The sequence below is a fragment of the Podarcis muralis genome, chromosome 2, assembly GCF_964188315.1.
Source record: "Podarcis muralis chromosome 2, rPodMur119.hap1.1, whole genome shotgun sequence".
Taxonomy (NCBI): Eukaryota; Metazoa; Chordata; class Lepidosauria; order Squamata; family Lacertidae; genus Podarcis; species Podarcis muralis.
Window position 1 is genome coordinate 33,989,470 of NC_135656.1, and position 22,603 is coordinate 34,012,072.

A 22,603-nucleotide genomic window follows, 5' to 3' on the forward strand; every position below is an offset into this window, starting at 1 on the left:
AAAACCAGTATAAAGGCAGCAACAGAAAATAGTGCAAAGAGCATTAAAAGAAACCCTGAGAAAATAAAAAGGCCTTTTGCCACAGCATGGGTCTCAGGAGGAAAATCTCTCTAGTGAGAGAATTCTGCAACCAGGAGTGTTGAAAAGGCCTTCCTCTAGTGAGAGCCAGCGTGGTATAGTGGTTAAGAGCGGTAGACTCGTAATCTGGCAAACTGGGTTCGCTTCTCCACTCTTCCACATGCAGCTGCTGGGTGACCTTGGGCTAGTCACACTTCTCTGAAGTCTCTCAGCCTCACTCACCTCACAGAGTGTTTGTTGGGAGGCAGGGAGGGAAATGATATTGATAGCCGCTTTGAGACTCCTTAAGGGGAGTGAAAGGTGGGATATCAAGTCTAAACTCTTCCTCCTATTCTTCTTCTTCTGGCCACCAGCTTCAGTTCAAATGATGTCTCCTTGCCCTACTTTGTAGAGGGCAGACCTCTGTTTGAAAGTGTCCTCTAGAGCAGATCTCTTCAACCTTTAGAGACTCAGGACCTACTTTTAACCCAAACACGCATTTACGGACCCATTTCTTACGCTTTTACAATGTTGTACCATATTCCAATTTAAATGTTACAAATTCTTTCAAAATTGGTACCTATACACTTAAGCTACCATATGCAAATTGGAGTCCTCTTTTGCCCCCTACGTCTTTTGGTGTCACAAATCATAATCTCCTATATTCCACTGATTAAAATTGGGATGCTCGTTTGGCCCCGAGTTTTTGCAGGAGCCAGCAGACTCACGCAAGAGCGTGAAACCAAAGAACGGGCGTCTTTTGGGCCGGAGATCTAGCACAAGCCGCTAGCATGTGCCAGAGTGCCCAACGAAAAAATGGGACATTCCGGGATCCAATCAGAAGCTGGGTTGGCTTCTGTAATTCCAGGATGTCTCCCTCAAATCAGGATGGTTGAGGAGTATGGCAGATCCTCAACTTTGGCAATGCGTGGCTGACCACCCTATGGGACGAATTTATTGAGGATACCCAGAGAAGGGCTTCTTAAATGAGTCTGTTGAAACAGACTGGAAAGTAATTGGAAAGTACGGTAATTCAGAATTCCTCGTTCTGTGTCTGAGGAAGCCAACTGGTCTGAGCTGGTGAGAAAAGGGAGATTAAGCCTTTCCTCCTTGCTTCCTATAACCCCCCCCCCCCCATATGCTATTTACAACTAGGGCAAACAGCTTCTTTGGGTGGTGCTTTATATTTATAAAATATTCTTTTAGGCAATAATCCTAGGTGCAATTACCTGAACATTATTACTACTGAAATCATTATCTATAATTATAATATTAAGATTGCTGTGGTAGTTACTTATTCACCCTCCCAGACATTTGTCAGCTGGGAACTAGGTGCAAGCCTTTCAGTAAGGGAGAAATTAGAAAATTACCTTTTACCAGCTTTGTCTGATTCACAAGCTGGGGCTGTTTGTGGACAGGGATAGACTAATCGCTGTAGTCAATGCCTTGGTAACTTAAAGGCTGGGTTACTGCAATACACTTTATGTGGGGCTGCCTTTGGACCTGACTCCAACTAGAGCAGAATGCAGTGGCCTGGTTATCCCCCAACCTTCCCGGGAAAACAGGGACTTCCCATTTTTTAACACGAGAGCGTGGCGGCCATTTTGGGATACTCTGCCAATAGAGATTCAGCAGGCACCTTCTGTTTCAACTTTTAAATACCTGCTGAAAACTTTATATTCCATCAGGCTTATGCAGGCAACTAATAATGCATATTTCCATAGTATAGGTAACACACAAATTATGCACATTCAACTTGTGCACATTCAGCTTTATACACTTGGCAAATTAAAAAATAGAAAGGGGTGGGGTTCCAAGAAAAATGACTTTGGCAACCCCACTCACCATCGAACCCAATGTATTTTTGACTATATACAATTTTGGCTTTACTGGTGATCCCAGAATGGTACCCTGCATAAGTTGAGATTCATTTGTAATTGGCTGCTTTCTGATTTTAACATTTTCAAATGGTATGTATTGTCCTTTACGTATGGCTATTGTAAACCATTCTGATTCTTTTGAAAAAATGAATAGCAGTATATAAATATTTTTTATAAATAAATAAATATTGTTGTTATGCACGATGGCAAATGTCATGATACAGACATTTTCATCAGTTCCAATGGCTGGGTGGGGGGAAACCCAGTGGATATAAAGAGGATAGTAAGAGTTGCTGCACTATCAAATGTGATATACAGAACATATAAACAAATCCTGATTATCCTTCTTACTTTTGTGGTTTAGAGTCTGCCCTAAAGAATTCACCCTCATCCCGTTATACTAAAACAAAACAACTAGTTGTCACTGTTCCTTTGTATTGCGAGTTGTTTCTCCCCGCACTCCACCCACAAGTCGTCACATATGGTCCTGGAACTGCTTATAGAGCAACAACAGAAAGCACTGTTTACTTGCAATGCAGAGCAATGCGCCATCTCTTGCTGGGAACAACAGGTCCGGCCAGCCCCAAAGGCCTCTGTGACGCTGTGCAAACAGCCAGAGGCAACCTTGCCCTAATTCAATAGTGTTAACTAGGGGCAGGTGATAGGGGAACCTGCCTCAAGTGCAGCCTGGACAGGAGAGCAAATTGGTCGCTTTAAATCATCTAACATTCCACTGACAGCTGCTAAAGCAATACTTCATTTGGAATAATTTGACATGTTTTCCAAGCCGGTAGCTGAAAAGTCAAGAAGCACAGGTATCAGCTTGCTCAGGCTGCTGGCGGGAACAGCGAGCCAGACTTAATGACATCCATCTAATTTGCCAGTAGGCTAAGCCTAGCCAAAGAACCTTCATACTGCAGGTGAGGGAAAAGGAAATCAGAGATATGCAACTTTCCCCCAGATTTTACCATTCATTTCCCAAATCAAGGTTGTGGATGAATCCATCAATTTGGGGTTCTCATTTTTTCAGCTTTCAGTTCTCCGCATATCTGCATTAGTTTGTTATACAGTGGTACCTCGGGTTAAGAACTTAATTCGTTCCGCAGGTCCGTTCTTAACCTGAAACTGTTCTTAACCTGAGGTACCACTTTAGCTAATGGGGCCTCCCACTGCCGCGCGATTTCTGTTCTCATCCTGAAGCAAAGATGTACTATTTCTGGGTTAGCGGAGTCTGTAATCTGAATCGTCTGTAACCTGAAGCGTCTGTAACCCGAGGTACCACTGTACACACACTCCAGAAAATCCATCAGCATTTAAGTACAAATTTATCCTAATATGCAATTTTTGGTGCGCAACTCTGCCCAAGTGGTGAAGTGCCCATGTTTGACACTTTGCAGGCTGTGACTGGAAATTGCATTTCCAACATTTCACAAAAACATAGGGATATGATTGTATCACACCATTTCCCATACCAAGGATGGTATGAGCCTGAGCTCCCCACGACTAGCATATATAATAAAAGGCTGCCATTCACTTGATACATGGACCCCAGACCCCAATTATTTTTAATGATCCCCAAGTTCCCTCAACATTAAAAAAAATATATACAGTGGACGCTTGGGCTGCGAACGTGATTCATACAGGATGCACGTTCACAACCCGCAGCAGCACGTCTGCGCATGCGCCGGTTGTGTTTTGGCGCTTCTGCGCATAGCGCGATTTAGCGCTTCTGTGCATGCGCAACCTCCAAAACCCGGAAGTAACCCATTCTGGTACTTCCGGGTTTCGGAGCATCCGTAACCTGAAAAAATGCAACCTGAAGCGTCTGTAACCTGAGGTATGACTGTACTGCAGTGTGATGTTCTCCTCTGAGTTTTTTTATCTCGGGTGGTGGTGTCATGCTCCCTCTCCAGCCATTGTCAACAGCAGCAGAACCATACCCGTAAGCTACCTGCCACTTCCTCATTCATGATCGCTTTTGCAATGCTCAGTCATCTTTGAGCACTTCTGGGAAGCCTTGTCTGCCCACTGAATGATCAGAAGCGGCTGGCTAGTCCCAGCAGAGATTGCACATTAAAGCAGCCACTGTTCTGCCATGCCAGAAGTTTCACAAAGCCACTTTTCTGTGCTAAGTGCTTGCTGAGCACCCTACATATGTCAAGTACTTGTTTGATCAAGACTGGAATCAGGAAATTAATTATCCATTGTTTTGCGATTTGAGGACATTGACACTTCAGTTGAGCTGGCTGTCTAGCAATGACTGACTAGGGGGTAACCTGGATGTAGCTGTGCTGAGGAGAGCTGTGGATCCACTTGGTGCACGTGAACTAGCCAACACCACCCTGGGGCTGGCCCTGTGCGGAGATGTGCAGGTCGGGCAGTGCCAGCATCATTAGCAGGGCAGCACCAGCCACTGCACATATGCAAAGCAGACCCAGAACTCCACTCAGCACAGCCACCAAACCGGAGCATCCACTGTGGGGTTAGCTGTGTCATTAAGCCCTCCCAGGGAATCCATTGTTTGCTTTGCCATGCATGCCAGGAGCGGATGCCAGGCCTATTAAATCCCATTAGGAGTAAACATGCATAGGATTGCACTTCATGCTAAAGTCTATGGCGCTGCATTGATTGATTGATTGATTGATTGATTGATTGATTGATTGACTGACAGGCAGACATGGAAGAGGAGCCACAGAAGAAACCTTTCGAATTTAGGAGAGATTGGATTATAGTTTCTCTGTGCCTATAAAATCAACGTGCATGGATTGTTAGTGTGCAGGACAGCAGGCCTTGGACAGCAGGTGACACGTGTGCTTGCACAAAACAGGTTATAAACATACTTAGTGTGGCTGACACTGACACTGGCATCTCTCTTGCACATCCTCAGATGAGAAAGAAGCCAACCAGCCCTGTTTTATGGCTACAAATAATAACCCCTCACAATGTCCACAGTGCACCATCACTACCATCCAAAGGGCTGGGCAAGCATTCTGTTGCATTGCTCCTCCTAGGAATTATAATTTGGTTTCACATGCCCTGCACTTACCCAGCAGCAGCACCTATGCTAAAGAGCTGCTTGAACATTCCCTGCTGCCACCAAACTAAGGATGGAATTATCTGAAAATCTCAATGTCAAGTTTATCCGCAATATTTTCCCCCCTAATTCCTGCCTCACTCGTTCTCAATGAGAAGTTTACTGATTCTATTAAAAACACAAACAATTCTTGCACAGTCTACACACACACACACACACACACACAAATAATATTACTAGGGGCTGCCAACCCGGCTTGCTCTATTCACCAACCCACCAATCCCTTTGCCAACCCTCTTCCCCCACACCCAGCCAACCCCTTCTCGTTTCCCAACTGGGTAGGCAAATGAGCAGGGTGGGGCTAGATGTGTTTGATTTGCCAAGATGCTATAAACTATATTAACATACCCGCCTACATTTCTCTGATGAAAATAGGGGCATCCTATTCAACAATAACAGTAATAGTAATAATAATGTGTTTCCAACATATATATAAATATAATAAAACATTAAACATGAAAACAATTCCTTGTAAAGGACTGCCTTCAGATGTCTTCTAAAGATTTTATAGCTACTTGTCTCCTTGGCCCAGGGGTTGCATAACTCCATACCTTCCATTGTTTCTCCAATGAAAAAGCCACTTCCGCAATAAACAAGGAAGTGGGGTTGCGGGCGTCACACCCCTTCCCCACATTTGCGGGGGCTGGCTCCAGCCCCCGCGCTACCTAAGGGAATCCCCACCCGTGTCATACCCCGGGCCAGCCAATCGGCTGGCTCCGGGGGCGGGGCCTCGGCTATTTAAACCTGCTGCAGCCGAGGCTCCTCCTCTTTTCCTCCGCTGCTACAGCTGACCCGGTTTTCCCGCCCATCCCACCCCTTTTTAGGATAGGTTCTCTGACGTTGCTATGAACTCCGGTTGGTCGCCGTCAAGGGGCATGGTAGGAATTTCCCCAAATGGCAGATTGGCTCCAGCCATTTGGTTTTCGCCTACCTCATAGCAAACCGTCACAACTCCTCGGTATTGGCAGTTAGGCATTGGTAGGGGTACTGTCCTATTGTTATGCAAATGAAGGGGGAAGGAGCGCCATCACCTTCCTCCAAGCAAGGGTAGTCCGGTAAAGGATTCCTGGGGGCGTGGCCTTGTCCTAAGCCTAAGGAGGTGTGGGCCCACGGCACGCCCCCACACGGTGATGCCCGGGGGAGGTCCTAGTTGACATGCCTCAGCAGGACTCCTCCCTCTGGTGATTAACGCTTCTGGCCTCTAGCCGGTTAGTAGTTAGGACCAATGCCTAAGCCAATACCGCTCAATTCCTGTAATCAATAAAGTTGTGGCCTAATTTGACCCACTAACCTGAATTCTTGTGTCCTGTGTCTTTATTTCTTCGGGGGGAGGCGGGAACTCGCCACGCAATAGGAATAGCCTACCATACCCTCCAACATTTCACCAATTAAAATAGGGATGTCCTAAGGGAAAACAAGACATTCCAGGATAAAATCAAAAGCTGAGACAGCTTCTGTAAATCCAGGGCTGTGCCTGGAAAATAGGGACACTTGGAGAGTCTATATTAATGTCAACAGAGAATTGCCAACATGTTTATCTCCCGCCACCATTTATCTTCAGCATAATAGGGGCATCTCTTATGTAAGTTATCATTTTGTAATAAACCCTGTTGGAAATTACCTTCCAACCTTTCAGTAGCATGACTCAACAGAAGTTACATGTTTAGAGTGTGAGGTTAAAAGCCTCTGTGTACTTAAGTAGGCTTCAAGTGAGGTTGTCAGTCTGTAATAACCCCTCTTAATAAACAACCAGTGCAATGGCCAGGGAACTGTTGCCTAGGGACTTGGTGCAGGTACCACTCCAACCAGCTAGCTCCTCACACACAAAGTGGCTCAGAAGAGTGACGCATGCAAGGGAACGCAGGTCCCTGCCTGCAATTAGAAAAAGTGGTGGCTTGCCATTTTCCTGTTCAAAAAGAGAGGGAGCAAAGCACATTACTACTACATAAGTAGGCTGTTCAGATGAGTGGATAGTTATGCAGACAAAGCTTGCTGCAGTAACATCTGTCCTGGCAGTATTATTATTATTATTATTATTATTATTATTATTATTATTACTACTACTATTATTATTATTATTAAACTAATAGCCACTCTTTGATTTTTACAGTTCTCCTGCCGTTGCTTATTGCTTGTTCTTATTAACCGGGCTGCATTAAACAACTGTCACTTTTTTTGCATTATTGTATTCTGTGCATTGTTGGAAACCGTCCTAGAATCACATAAATGTCTAAAAAACTGGACAGATAAATAAACTGTCTTAGAGCCCACGTCCTGGAAGTGGCATTGATGGTGGTGGGATAAGAGGAACTGCAAAGAAATGGAGCGGCCGGGCAGAAGCGCTCACAGAAACATGCCGCTGCGCCCCTCAGACGCAGACCGGCAGCAGCCAGAAGAGATCAGGGGCGCCGGCTCCACCATGGCCTAGCAGTGCAATGTGGTGGAGTGTCTCTACTGCGACAAGGTCTCCAAGTACGAGAAGCTGGCCAAGATTGGGCAAGGCACCTTCGGGGAGGTCTTCAATGCAAAACATTGTCAAACAGGCAAAGTTGCATTGAAAAAAGTGTTGATGGAGAATGAAAAAGACGGGTTCCCCATCACAGCCCTATGGGAGATCAAAATGCTCCAGCTACTCAAGCATGAAAACGTCGTGAATCTCATTGAGATCTGCAGGACCAAAGCCTCTCCGTACAACTGCTGCAAGGGCAGCATCTACCTGGTACAGTGGTACCTCAGGTTAAGTACTTAATTCATTCCGAAGGTCCGTACTTAACCTGAAACTGTTCTTAACCTGAAGCACCACTTTAGCTAATGGGGCCTCCTGCTGCTGCCGCGCCGCCGGAGCCCGATTTCTGTTCTCATCCTGAAGCAAAGTTCTTAACCTGAAGCACTATTTCTGGGTTAGCGGAGTCTGTAACCTGAAGCATATGTAACCTGAGGTACCACTGTATTTGACTTCTGCGAGCATGACCTGACTGGACTCCTTAGCAATGCCCATGTCAAGTTTACACTTTTGGAGATCAAGAAAGTCATGCAAATGCTCCTGAACGGCCTGTACTACATCCACCGGAATAAGATCTTGCACTGGGACATGAAAGCAGCCGACGTGCTTATCACCCGCGATGGTGTTCTGAAGCTGGCCGACTTTGGCCTGGTTCTGGCCTTCAGCCTGGCAAAGAACAGCCAGCCCAATCGCTACACTAACAGGGTGGTGACTTTGTGGTATCGTCCTCCGGAGCTGCTTCTGGGGGAACGAGATTATGGACCACCCACTGACGTCTGGGGTGCAGGATGCATAATGGCAGAGATGTGGACCCGAAGCCCCATCATGCAGGGAAACACAGAACAGCACCAGCTCACTCTCATCAGCCAGCTTTGTGGATGCATCGCCCCGGAGGCGTGGCCAAGCATGGATAAGTACGAACTGTATGAGAAGGTGGACTTGCCGAAAGGGCAAAAGCGCAAGGTGAAGGAGCGGCTAAAGGCGTACGTCAAAGACCCATATGCTCTGGATCTCATAAACAAGCTGCTGGTCCTGGATCCTGCCCAAAGGATAGATAGCGATGACGCCCTGAATCATGACTTCTTCTGGTCCGACCCTATGCCTTCTGATCTCAAAAACATGCTCTCCACTCATAACCAATCCATGTTCGAGTACCTGGCTCCTCGCAGGAGGAGGGGTGGACATGTGCCACAGCAACCTGCCAATCAGGGCAGGAATCCAGTGGTGACCAATCAGACAGAGTTCGACAGAGTGTTCTGATGGCTGTGGACCAAGAACAAGAATGGAGTACTGGTTTCCAATGGAATAACGAAAACGATTTGTTTCAGCTGTTGTTGTTTTTTACTGTTGCAAAGCAAAACAAAATGAACAAAACAAAAATTGGCGGGAAGAGAACAAAACACCTGCGAGTCTGTGTTTTAAGAGCTGCAGGGTTAGATTAAACACTGCCTGGAAAGGTGTGTAGAGTTCTGCCTACCTGGGCTATCACAGACTAAATTGCAGCTTTTCTGTGCTTGTTGAACTGTTTTTCGGGGTTGTTGTTGTTTTTAATTCATTGCTTCTATGAAGTTGCACTGCTAGGAAAGTGTGTATCTGGTGTGCAGGAGGATGGAGCAGACTGGGTAGGGTCTTGTGTCCAAGAATGGCTGCTGACTTTGAATCATACTGTGTGGCCTATCCACTTCTGTCAGCAAGTTCCACACACGTGTTGCTGCAGTGGGTTTGTAGCAGTGGTCTCCAAGATTCTGAGAAAACCCATATTGTGAGAAACAGTTTGTCATGTACACAATTGCAGCATGGACAGTTGCTGGAAGACTTATTCTTTTTGTACTAACCAGTGATGGTAAAGCTCCCTTTATCTTATCTGTGGAATGTTGCTTAGAAGAACCAAGAAAGTCTGTTCAGAACAATAGTGAAGGCCATGAAAGAATGATTGAGCTTATGTGAGAAAGGGGGAAGTTAACCTTAAAAAGAGTGAGGAAGGATGTGGTTTAACAATTAGCTAATGAATATGTAATGCTTCATGTATGTCAGCCAGAAATAAAGTATATAAGCCTCTGGGCAACCATGGCAAGGCGCTCAGCTTTTGGAAGTATCCTCTGAGCCACTGCTTGCTGTCAGCAAACAATAAATTTACTTTCCTTTTCTTTATTGCTGCGTTTTGAAGTTTTCTTTTTTAAAAAAATAATTTTTATTAACAGGCCAATCAAATCACATTAATTCCAAATCACATTAGTTCCAAATTATACAGCCAAATTTTTAAAATTTTGTTGGGGGTACCCATACTTTGAGCTCCGAAAGGGATCCAAACATCACTCTTGCTGCTGTTTTATTTACACAGTTCTGTGCAGTTCTGTCCAGATAGTCTCTTTGTTATTTTCCTCATCTTCTTGTTGTTATCATATATTCCTTTCTTTGTGATCTCTGATAATCTTCACAAGTGGGTTGAAAACAAACATATCCTGTGTGGATTTTACACTCTCCAAGAGCCATATCACATAAAGGACAGACGCCATTTCCACACCTCCGTAAAGAACATTCCCACAGTCTGTCCGTTGATTTCCACAGGCCTGCCAATCTGTATCTCAGGGGGCCCTGCCAGGTCAAATTCAAATTCCGATAACCATACATTCACATTCCGATGACCATGCTCCTCCTCCCCCTCGTCCTCCTGTGGGTAGGCCTGTCTTAACGAATCTCCATTTGTAACTGCGTCACAAAGCTTTCTTTCCATTCCCGATGATTCCCACCAGTCCTCTCTTTGATCAGTAATTCATTTCCACACAGTTCTTAATCTCCTGCTTGTGATTAGTAATTTGCAACGATTCTTTCTCTCTGGGGGGGAGGGTTATTGGGTACTCACATAAGACAAAAAAGAGAAGTTTTTTCCTCCCCCCCCCCCGTTCCGTTTCGCTCCGACATACCGATCTTTTAATGATGAGTCTTCACTTAATTTATTGTCCAGCCCGTCGCTCCACATCACAGAGATCCCATTAATCAGCAGTCTTTACTCCCGATCTTCACTTGAAGTATGTGCATTTGCTTCTTTTTCCAATTACATATTTCGAGCTGATGCAAACCAGTGCGCGATCAGAGACAGCGTCCAGGAGAGCCGACCCCACCCGGCTTCGTGCCTAGTGCCCTCACCCCCTTCTTTCGAATCCGGCGGTGAATTATGGACACAGCAGGCAAGGCAGTGCCCCCCATTCCCTTGGGGAGCAAGGGAGGCTGCATACTCCCATATCAGCCTCTTAATTACCTCGTGTGGGTCGGAGAGATGTTACTGTCGGCCATCTTGTCGGGAGATGTTATTGTCAGCGTTTTGAAGTTTTCATTCAGTCTGCAGAGTCTTGCATCAGGTTGGTTACGGTGGCCAGGAAGCAAGCTGCCGATCTCCCAGGCTTTGGTAACAGAGGTAGCCTTCCCATGGTGGGTGAGAAGAATGTGGCCATATAACCAGTGTTTCTTGGATTTAGGTCCCCAGCTGTTCAACTACAAGTCCCACCATGCCTGGCCACTGGTTCTGCTAGCTATGGATGATGGGAGTTATAGTCTAGCAGCTGGTGGCCAAGGTTTAAGAAACACTGAATTCTTATATTTTTGCTGCACCACTATGTAGCTCTGCCATGGATTTTGTAGACTTCAAGCTTCTTTTTTAAAAAAATCCCAACAGCAGCAGTAAATGCTCACTTACTTGGACCTAACAAGGCAAGAGGTCTGATGACTTTCTATTCTGGGTATGGGTGGGGTACTTATCTGTATTACACTTTTATCATGTTCTGGTCTTTTCCTAAATAGCTCAACTGTAATAAAAGGTATTTGCATTCACACACACACACTGTCTTACAAACTGGACAGATAAATAAACTGCCTTGTTGTTATTACTTGTATACTCCACTTTCCAATTAACATTTCTCAAGGTAGTTTAGGACGACGAAGATTCAATTTTTAAAAAACCTACAGGGTTGGCCCAATATACAGTACAGTGGTGCCCCGCAAGACGAACGCCTCGCAAGACGGAAAACCCGCTAGATGAAAGGGTTTTCCATTTTGGAGGCGCTTCGCAAAACGAATTTCCCTATGGGGTTGCTTCGCAAGACGAAAAAATCTTGCGAGTCCCCGCGGGGTTTTTTTTGCTTTTTCCCCCTTTTCCTAAGACGCTAAGCCGCTTATCAGCTGTTCTGCTGATAAGCCGCTTAACAGCTGATCGCGAAAAGCCGCTAGACCGCTGTAGCGCTAATCCGCTAAGCTGTCAATGGGCTTGCTTCGCAAGACAAAAAAATCGCTAGACGAAGAGAATCGCGGAACGGATTCTTTTCGTCTTGCGAGGCACCACTGTATACAGTTGAATCAATTAAATTCATCACAACATATTATAGGGGTACACATAACTGACACACGACAAAGGGGCAGTTAAATTTCAGGCTGACAGCTGAAAATAATAGTGCAGCAGTTGGAAACAGAACAGACCAATTTAACATCAACTTAAAACATGGTCACTTCAAAGATTTTTTTAAAAAGGTAAACAAAGACCCCCCACCCCCCAGTTAGCAACAAGAAGTAAAAAAGCACTAAGAAATAAAGGTCTGGCTTCGGGCCTAGCATATGAACTAGGCACTAAGTAAGAGTCCCAGTTGCAAGTACGGAGAAGCCCCATTCACCTTACCACCACATGCACAGTGGTGCCATTTAGTACTTTGCAGCAGAAGTCCAAGGCCTCACCAAGTGCAGGCAGGGCTCCCCAATGCAGCCAGGCTGGCCAGTTGACACAGTTTGTGTGACTGTGACACATTTGGCTTCTGAAACTTCCATTACAGTGGTACCTCAGGTTAAGTACTTAATTCGTTCCGGAGGTCCGTTCATAACCTGAAACTGTTCTTAACCTGAAGCACCACTTTAGCTAATGGGCCCTCCCACTGCCGCCGCGCCGTCGGAGCACAATTTCTGTTCTCATCCTGAAGCAAAGTTCTTAACCTGAAGCACTATTTCTGGGTTAGCAGAGTCTGTAACCTGAAGCGTATGTAACCCGAGGTACCACTGTATAATGAAAACCAGATGCTGAGCCAGTGAAAGGGTATTGACTACCAGGAGTAGGTATTGGGCTTAATCTGTGCATGAGTTGGAATTTGCATCTATTTAGCTTAGAGACTGCCTCCATCCATACTTTACGCACCACAGGAGGAACAGCAGTGTGGTGTTAACAAGACAGGTATGGTATGTCATCCTATAAGCAGCCTGCAGAAGGACATTCTCTTCAGAGGACTCCAAGCCTGACTCAGGTTATGAAATGTTTAGTTTATGCAGGCATTCAGGGGATGCATCCCTAGGGATTTTTATGGTTTTAAGCTTGCAGTCTTAAGCATGTCTGTGTGTATGTATGCGTTATTAAATCTGTTTATTTTGTACGTGGAGAGCTTTGGGCAATGGGTGCTTTCATTAAAAAAATAAAAAATTCACAATGGGCATAAAACCCTCCCATTGAAATTGATGGGACTGAAAACACCTATTTGAGGCAAATTTTGTACCTCTTTTATAAGACTAATAATCAAATTTATTCCAGTCATTTATAATGTTGATTTAAAAAAAATCAATCAATCAAAATTTCAACATCAAATAAACAGAAACATACAAAATGTTTTTCTTTTCTGGCTTATACACATGCACACAAAGAGAGAAAGAGAAAGAGCGTGAATGAGAGAGAGCAATCAGTTGAAACTGAATTTTATGCATCCCATGTTTGCATATTTTTGTATCATCTACACAACACTGCCCTCATCCAAATGTCAGTCGGTATTTTCTTCCCATTCCTCAGACAGGAAAAATATGTCATTTGTTACCCACAGTCACTGCTGCTGTGGATGTTCCTTAGCACTTTTTTGCAGTGGGTGGTTTGTCGTGTGTGGCGACCAGTTATACTGCTTTCAGTGCTCTCTATTGCCACACCTCCGACTTCCTCACCTGAGCACAATGAAACCGTTTTGTTTCTGTGGCCTACACAATAAGAGTGTGTCTATTTCCACTGGCTGCTGAAGGCATGCTCCCGGTGCACATATATATATTTGTTTTTAATGCACCAGCCTTGCCCAAAACTACATCTGCACAAAACATCAGCATTAAAAATAATATAGAAGCATAGAATTGTAGAGTTGGAAGTGATCCCAATGGCCATGTAGTCCAACCTGCTGCAATGCAGGAATCTCAACACATGGCTCCTTATCCAATTTGAAATCATATTGGACCCTGCTTAGGTTTGCAAATGCGCTAGCTGTTTTGTTGCTGTACCACTAGGAGATAATCTGGACTGTCATCCTCTCTTGGCTCTCACCCAACACACACAGTTAGAGGCTCTTACTTGTAACAATACAGGCTCAGCAGCAGACACCGTTCTCAGGAGTCACGATTCAGGAGCAGGACAAGAAGTTCAGAACTGGATGGAAGTGATGAAGATGTCCCAGCAAGTTTTCCCACACCTCCTGCCAAAATTTCAAAGATGAGGCATGGTACACTAACTCACAAGGCTCTTTCTTCTTGTGGGAACATCAGGATTGCAAGTGCGCATTTCCATTGGTGCGGCTGGGTCTGCTCCCGTCTGCAAAGATGGCACCTGGTTCTATGCACACACCCACACACCCCGTTCAGGCTTATGCTCAGTCACTGCCGCTTCCTGTTCAGTCCCCCACCCCCCCCACCCCACGTTGGTGATCAAAGCCCTCCCCAGCCTCCACTGATGTTTCCCACTCCACAGAAAGGTTGGAGGGGAAACCCGCCACCCCTGCTCCTCCTTCCAAAGTGACGAAAGTCCGGGAGGAAAGAGGAGGTTCTCCTCTTCTCTCCTCCAACAATTTTGCCTGCCCCACCACCGCTGCTTCCTCCTCTTCCATCAGAGCCTGTCAGCCCAAACCTAAGAGCACTGTGGGGCTCAAGACTCAACCTGAATAACAACTATGGCAAGTGGAAAGGGGGAGAGTCCAGGTGACATGAGCTCATGCCACGGACCACCCTCCCCTCCGGTTCTACAATATGCATGAGCATGATAAGTGAGGGAGATTCACTGTGCAGATATGATACACTGATATATGATGTAGCATAGATAGATAGATAGATAGATAGATAGATAGATAGATAGATGATAGATAGATAGATAGATAGATAGATAGATAGATAGATAGAGGAGAGAGACAGATACTCAATATACCAGTTTAGTGCAAATTGCTTCTCTGCAAAAAATAATAAGTCTGTATTAAAATACTGAGCAAATATTGATCCATCAGGATATGGTCAGGATTCGGTAGCCTTCCACTCACTCAGATCGCATCACATTAAATTCAGACTCTCGTGTCTCAAGTCACAAAAAACTCCCTCCCTTCCCTCCTTGACTTACAGCTGTTCAGAACACTGGCGATTTCACTTTTTATGTTGGCGAAAGCAGAAACAAAGCAGAAGGAAAAAGACCCCAAAACAGCCACTTGGTTTTTTTATGTGCTTGGGGAGTGAAATGGCCTGGGAATGAGCTTGATAGTACCTTAAGAGAGACTTTGCAGGGGTGAAACATGGCGGGCGGGCGGGGGAGGGGGGAGAGAACAATATTGGGTCTGTTTTAAACTGCTGTGTAGACAGACCAAGCCTGGATAGATCCCACTGGTGTGGACTGCAAGCAACGCATATAGTGTCTAAAAACCCTGGAGTGTGTGGGGGGGCAATTGCAAGCCAATAGTTCACACACATTAAACAATTCTGAACCACCTGTTTGCAAGATTACAAGCATCACTGAAGCTGAAAGAAAGATTGATTCCAACCTGTTTATAAAGCATCCATCCTGATTTCTTTGTACAAAGGTTGTATATTTGTTGTTTAGTCGTTTAGTCGTGTCCGACTCTTCGTGACCCCATGGACCAGAGCACGCCAGGCACTCCAGTCTTCCACTGCCTCCCGCAGTTTGGTCAAACTCATGCTGGTAGCTTCGAAGACACTATCCAACCATCTCGTCCTCTGTCGTCCCCTTCTCCTTGTGCCCTCCATCTTTCCCAACATCAGGGTCTTTTCCAGGGAGTCTTCTCTTCTCATGAGGTGGCCAAAGTATTGGAGCCTCAGCTTCAGGATCTGTCCTTCCAGTGAGCACTCAGGGCTGATTTCCTTCAGTATGGATAGGTTTGGTTTTCTTGCAGTCCATGGGCCTCTCAAGAGTCTCCTCCAGCACCATAATTCAAAAGCATCAATTCTTCAGTGATCACCCTTCTTTATGGTCCAGCTCTCACTTCCATACATCACTACTGGGAAAATCATAGCTTTTACTATATGGACCTTTGTTGGCAAGGTGATGTCTCTACTTTTTTTAAGATGCTGTCTAGGTTTGTCATTGCTTTCCTCCCAAGAAGCAGGCGTCTCTTAATTTCGTGGCCGCTGTCACCATCTGCAGTGATCATGGAGCCCAAGAAAGTAAAATCTCTCACTGCCTCCATTTCTTCCCCTTCTATTTGCCAGGAGGTGATGGGACCAGTGGCCATGATCTTTGTTTTTTTTATGTTGAGCTTCAGACCATATTTTGCGCTCTCCTCTTTCACCCTCAATAAAAGGTTCTTTTTCTGACCAAACTGCGGGAAGTAGTGGAGGACAGAGGTGCCTGGCGTGCTCTGGTCCATGGGGTCACGAAGAGTCGGACACGACTAAACGACTAAACAACAACAAAAGGTTCTTTAATTCCTCCTCACTTTCTGCCATCAAGGTTGTGTCATCTGCATATCTGAGGTTGTGGATATTTCTTCCAGCAATCTTAATTCCTGCTAGGGATTCATCCAGCCCAGCCTTTCGCATGATGAATTCTGCATATAAGTTAAATAAGCAGGGAGACAAAATACAGCCTTGTCGTACTCCTTTTCCAATTTTGAACCAATCAGTTGTTCCATATCCAGTTCTAACTGTAGCTTCTTGTCCCACATAGAGATTTCTCAGGAGATAGATGAGGTGATCAGGCACTCCCATTTCTTTAAGAACTTGCCATAGTTTGCTGTGGTCAACACAGTCAAAGGCTTTTGCATAGTAAATGAAGCAGAAGTAGTTTAAGAAGGCCTTCTTGTCTCTCCTTGCTATTTTTTGGAAATCTGCATTCAATTTCCTGTATCTTTCTCTATCTCCCTCGCATTTTGCTTGCCTTCTCTCCCCCGCTATTTGTAAGGCCTCATTGGACAGCCACTTTGCTTTCTTGCATTTCCTTTTCATTGGGATGGTTTTCGTTGCTGCCTCCTGTATAATGTTACGAGCCTCCATCCATAGTTCTTCAGGCACTCTGTCCAGCAAATCTAAATCCTTAAACCTGTTCCTCACTTCCACTGTGTCTTCATAAGGGATTTGATTTAGATTATATCTTACCGGCCCAGTGGTTTTTCCTACTTTCTTCAGTTTAAGCTTGAATTTTGCTACAAGAAACTGATGATCTGAGCCACAGTCAGCTCCAGGTCTTGTTTTTGCTGACTGTATAGAGCTTCTCCATCTTTGGCTGCAGAGAATATAATCAATCTGATTTCGATGCTGCCCATCTGGTGATGTCCATGTGTAGAGTCGTTTCTTGTGTTGTTGGAAAAGAGTGTTTGTGATGACTAGCTTGTTCTCTTGGCAGAACACTATTAGCCTTTGCCCTGCTTCGTTTTGCTCTCCAAGGCCAAACTTGCCAGTTGTTCCTTTTATCTGTTGATTCCCTACTTTAGCATTCCAATCCCCTATAATGAGAAGAACATCCTTCTTTGGTGTCACTTCTATAAGGTGTTGTAAGTCTTCATAGAATTGGTCAATTTCAGTTTCTTCAGCACCAGTAGTTGGTGCATAAACTTGGATTACTGTTATGTTAAAAGGTCTGCCTTGGATTTGTATCGAGATCATTCTATCATTTTTGAGATTGCATCCCAGTACAGCTTTCGCCACTCTTTTGTTGACTATGAGGGCCACTCCATTTCTTTTGCGGGTTTCTTTCCCACAGTAGTAGATATGATGGTCATCCGAACTGAATTCGCCCATTCCCGTCCATTTTAGTTCACTGATGCCCAGGATGTCAATATTTATTCTTGCCATCTCATTTTTGACCACATCCAGCTTACCCAGGTTCATGGTTCTTACATTCCAGGTTCCTATGCAATATTTTTCTTTACAGCATTCGACTTTCCTTTCGCTTCCAGGCATATCCGCAACTGAGCGTCCTTTCGGCTTTAGCCCAGCCGCTTCATCAGCTCTGGATCTACTTGTACTTGTCCTCCGCTCTTCCCCAGTAGCATGTTGGACACCTTCCGACCTGAGGGGCTCATCTTCCAGCGTCATAACTTTTATATGCCTGTTGTCTTTGTCCATGGAGTTTTCTTGGCAGGGATACTGGAGTGGCTTGCCGGTTCATCCTCCAGGTGGATCACGTTTGGTCAAAACTCTCCACTATGACCTGTTCATCTTGGGTGCCCTGCTCGGCATAGTTCATAGCTTCTCTGAGTTCTTCAAGCCCCTTCGCCGCAGCAAGGCAGTGATCCATGAAGGGGTAAGGTTGTATAACTTACCAGCAATTGATGGCTATACCACGCTTTCTTGTGCCATTGCAAGCAATCATTATCCCACACATTCCAGCACATTTTCCCACCACTTTCCTTACAGCAAAAAGTCTATTAAAAGAAAAGGTGGATTTGTTGTGCAAGAGAACCAAATCCACTTTAATTGTGCAATGTGAATTTTCTCGTTTGTTATTGGATCCCACCTACAAGCTAGCAACGGTCTGAAAACAGACAAATCAGTTCATGTGTCCAGTGTCATGTATACACATCTCCATCTTGCATTGTAAATTAAGATGCTAATTCTATGAATGCTTATCTTTAATTATTCATAGGACACTTAAACTTATAATTGACATGTTACAAAAATAAAAACAGGCCCTGCCTGTAGGCATTCAACTGGAAATCAACCTGTGCAGTCAAAGTGTTTTTTTAAAACTTCAATTGATTTCAGTGGTAGAGAATTAAGCATGGGCTTAACTTCCGTGGATCATACACTTAGTAAATATCATCTCAGAAAAGGCACTCCTGCAGTGCAGTGAGGCTTAAATTCTGAGTAAACATACATACAGGATGCATATGATGTAACGTTTAGTGTCTCCCAGCTCAATATGTTTTAATAAATGCTGTGTGGTGCCATAGGGATTGATCATCAGCTCTTATTGCCTTGCTTATATTACGGGAGAATCCTGTAAGGAATGAACACTGTCCAGAAGAGGAGATCTATTGCGGAATAAATTACACCAGGGTTTAGCCAGTCATCACCTCCTCTGCCCCTATTTGTCAACTCCTTTCAATGATGCTGGAGAGAAAATCCCTTGTCCCTCTCACCTTTCCTCATTCCTCTGGGCCCTTTTCCCACGCCCAGCAAATCATTCCAAAACTTTTCCAGCAGCATTCCACCACATCCTTTTTCTTCTGAGTGCATATTTAAATTTAATTGTTCTCAACAGTGATTTCCCATGAAAACATGTTTTAGCACCTCCCCCCCCCCCGGTAGCTTTTCTTTTTCGCTTTCTAAAATCACCATAGGTAAAGGTACCCCTGCCCGTACGGGCCAGTCTTGACAGACTCTAGGGTTGTGCGCTCATCTCACTCTAGAGGCCGGGAGCCAGTGCTGTCCGCAGAAACTTCCGGGTCACGTGGCCAGCGTGACAAGCTGCATCTGGCGAGCCAGCGCAGCACATGGAACGCTGTTTACCTTCCCACTGGTAAGCGGTCCCTATTTATCTACTTGCACCCGGGGGTGCTTTCAAACTGCTAGGTTGGCAGGCGCTGGGACCGAACGACGGGAGCGCACCCCGCCGCGGTGATTCGAACCACCGACCATGTGATCGGCAAGTCCTAGGCGCTGAGGTTTTACCCACAGCGCCACCCGCATCCTAAAAATCACCATAGGTAAAGGTAAAGGGCCATTAGGTCCAGTCGTGACCGACTCTGGGGCTGTGGTGCTCATCTCGCTTTATTGGCCGAGGGAGCCGGCGTACAGCTTCTGGGTCATGTGGCCAGCATGACTAAGCCGCTTCTGACGAACCAGAGCAGTGCACGGAAACGCCGTTTACCTTCCCGCTGGAGCGGTACCTATTTATCTACTTACATTTTGATGTGCTTGCGAACTGCTAGGTTGGCAGGAGCAGGGACCAAGCAATGGGACCTCACCCCGTCGCAGGGATTTGAACCACCGACCTTCTGATCGTCAAGCCCTAGGCTCTGTGGTTTAACCCACAGCGCCACCCGCATCCCTTAAAATTACCATGGTGGTGCTCAAATCTAGTGCCCCTTCAGACATTCTGCTTTCCAACACCCATCAGTTGTGTGACCAGCACAGGGAATGGGAAAGGATTTTGGGAGTTGTAGTCTGGACCAAAACACCCGTTCAAGGAAGGATGAACTAGGACTGGGACCCCCAATGGTGGCATCCATGGGCATCAGGTTCTCCATCCCCTTGGTGCCTAACAAGGCACCCCTCTCTTTTTTTTAACTTGGAGGTTGGGGGAGACGACCATTTGGGCCAAAACGAATTTCAACAGATGTACTGCTAAGTTAATAATGCAAAGGGCTGCCCTGTACGCCTGCTATTGAGCAAGAATTTTGCTAGTTCAGTAGGCAAACAGGGTAAAAGGGAAATTAAGAAGGTAATGAAATGTTTTTCTTCTGGCTTTTGTGAATGAGGCACACAATTTCGAAATGATTCTCTAGAAGGAGCCAAATTTAAATATGTCCTTACCTGCTCAAAATGTCCCCAAGCAACTACTCAGAATTGCTTTTTTAAAAAAAATAGAAATGTGTAACTTGCGGTTTCTCTGCATTCTTTCCTTACTTTTCTGTGTTTTGAAGAGGTTGTTTGAGCAATTCCCACTGGCGCAGAACCCACATCGTGAATGCTGCACTTTCTACCACGTCAGAGTAATGGTTCAGGCCTGGTCTACACCTTGTAAAAACTGAGGTGCTGACAGTCGTATACTGATAAAAGTTATTTGGGTGACAGCAGAAAATGGCTGCCATGGACAGTAAGAGAGACAGAGACAGAGACAGAGACAGAGAGACTGACTGACTGACTGACTGACTGGCTGGCTGGTACTCCGTGTTGGTGAGTACTGTAACAGAAAAAAGCCCTGACATTATTTTTAAAAACAGCCTGTTCTTGAATCCTGATTCTATCTTCTGAGGTATTAGCCACCCCTCCCAGTTTGGTGTCATCTGCAGTTTTAATGAGTATTCCCTCAATTCCTTCATCCAAATCATTTATAAAAATGTTGGACAGCACCAAGCCCAGAACAGGAACCAGTAGCACCCCACATATAGGGCCTTGGTACGGTTTACCAGGATAATAGAACCATAGAATTGCAGAGTTGGAAGGGACCCTGAGGGTCATCCAGTCCAACCCCCTGCAATGCAGGAATCCTACTGACAGCCATGTCTTGGTGGGCTCAAACCACCAGCCTTCTAGTTAACAGCCAGACACACTGACCCATTGCACCACAGGCTCCCTTAATGTGTGTGAAGAACTTTGAACACTTAAAAAATTTAGTTGTTTCTGTTTTGCTGTTTCTGTTTTAACTATTTGCGTTTTTATCTTGTATTTTAATCTTTTGATGAAGGGTGGTATATAAATCTAAAAAAAGAAAGAAAAGCGTTATATAAATTTCAGTGGTTTGTACTGGTACCAGAGAACACACGAACCCTCCAAGAGCTTATGTCATCAAAGAACCATACAAAGAGAATAAATCAACGAATTATTACTACCACTATCCTTTTGGGTCTTTGGACTGCAATAAAGAATTGACTGATACTACTGCTATGATCAGGGGGACGCGGGTGGCGCTGTGGGTAAAAGCCTCAGCGCCTAGGGCTTGCCGATCGAAAGGTCGGCGGTTCGAATCCCCGCGGCGGGGTGCGCTCCCGTTGCTCGGTCCCAGCGCCTGCCAACCTAGCAGTTCGAAAGCACCCCCGGGTGCAAGTAGATAAATAGGGACCGCTTACTAGCGGGAAGGTAAACGGTGTTCGGTGTGCGGCTCTGGCTCGCCAGAGCAGCGATGTCACGCTGGCCACGTGACCCAGAAAGTGTCTCCGGACAGCGCTGGCCCCCGGCCTCTTGAGTGAGATGGGCGCACAACCCCAGAGTCTGGCAAGACTGGCCCGTATGGGCAGGGGTACCTTTACCTTTACTGCTATGATCATGTAGGCTTAGCACTTTTCATTTTAGAAACGGAATACTACTTTGCAGTGTTTTTTTTTAAAAAAATGTTTAGGGGTACTCTCATTTTGACTCAAGGAAATCACCATTTTATAGTTCAAATTGGGGAAAATAAATACAGTAAATGGACAAAAGTACAAAGATTCGCAAAATGTTTAGGGGTATGCATACCCCTGCGTACCTCCAGAAAAAAGCACTGCTACTTTGTAATCCTCAAAAAAGTGAGATACTGGAGCTGAAGCCATCTATACATGAGTAACATGTAGTTGTGCACACACATGCACATTCAGAGGGCGTTCACACACTCAAGAATCCGGGGATCTGTAGTTTGCTAAGGGTCTGGGAAATATAGTTTTGTGCGTGGGTGTGAACTACAGTTCCCAGAATTCTTTGAGGGCAGTGATTTAAATGTATAGGATCTATGCAGCCTCAGATGTGTGTGGGCTGGTCAGGTGTCATATTGTAGTTGGTCATGCTGTTATTTCGTTGTGGCCAAACCTGGGAATGCAGGTAAGCCCTGGCCCAGCTCAAGCTCCTTACTGACCTCTAGCGGTATAAAGAAGCAAGAACAAATGGAACTGAAGCAAGCCTCAAACTTGCTTTTTAAGTGCAGAGACAGGGGACCTGTGGCCTCCCCCTACAGCTCCCATTATTCTGACTACTGGCCATGCTGGTGGAGGCTGATGGGCATTGGAGAGCAACAACATCTGGAGGGCCACAGGTTCCCCACCCTGGCTGAAAGTGAACTTTCCAGTTCTCACTGCATATGGGGGCAGGATAGGATAGGACTGGGCAAGATCTGTGGCTGGGAAGATTTTGCAGAGGACATTTGCGGTGGCACACACTTTCCCA

The 22,603-nt window shown here is 45.4% G+C and overlaps 1 protein-coding gene and 1 pseudogene across 5 annotated transcripts in view; one reads left to right on the top strand and one right to left on the bottom strand.

Annotated features, from left to right (window-relative positions):
* The window catches only part of FADS6 (fatty acid desaturase 6), an 81,372-nt gene that overhangs the window by 49,547 nt on the left and 9,222 nt on the right, over positions 1–22,603 (bottom strand). For 4 of the 5 annotated variants that reach the window (XM_077924179.1, XM_077924178.1, XM_028716812.2 and 1 more), the window contains exon 2: positions 13,887–14,007. The exons of the other annotated variant lie outside the window; for it this stretch is intronic. The gene's annotated coding sequence lies outside the window, so the exon portion shown is untranslated. The remainder of the gene's footprint in view (positions 1–13,886; positions 14,008–22,603) is intronic. 5 annotated transcript variants of the gene reach the window in all.
* On the top strand, positions 7,352–8,838 carry LOC144326714 (cyclin-dependent kinase 9-like; annotated as a pseudogene).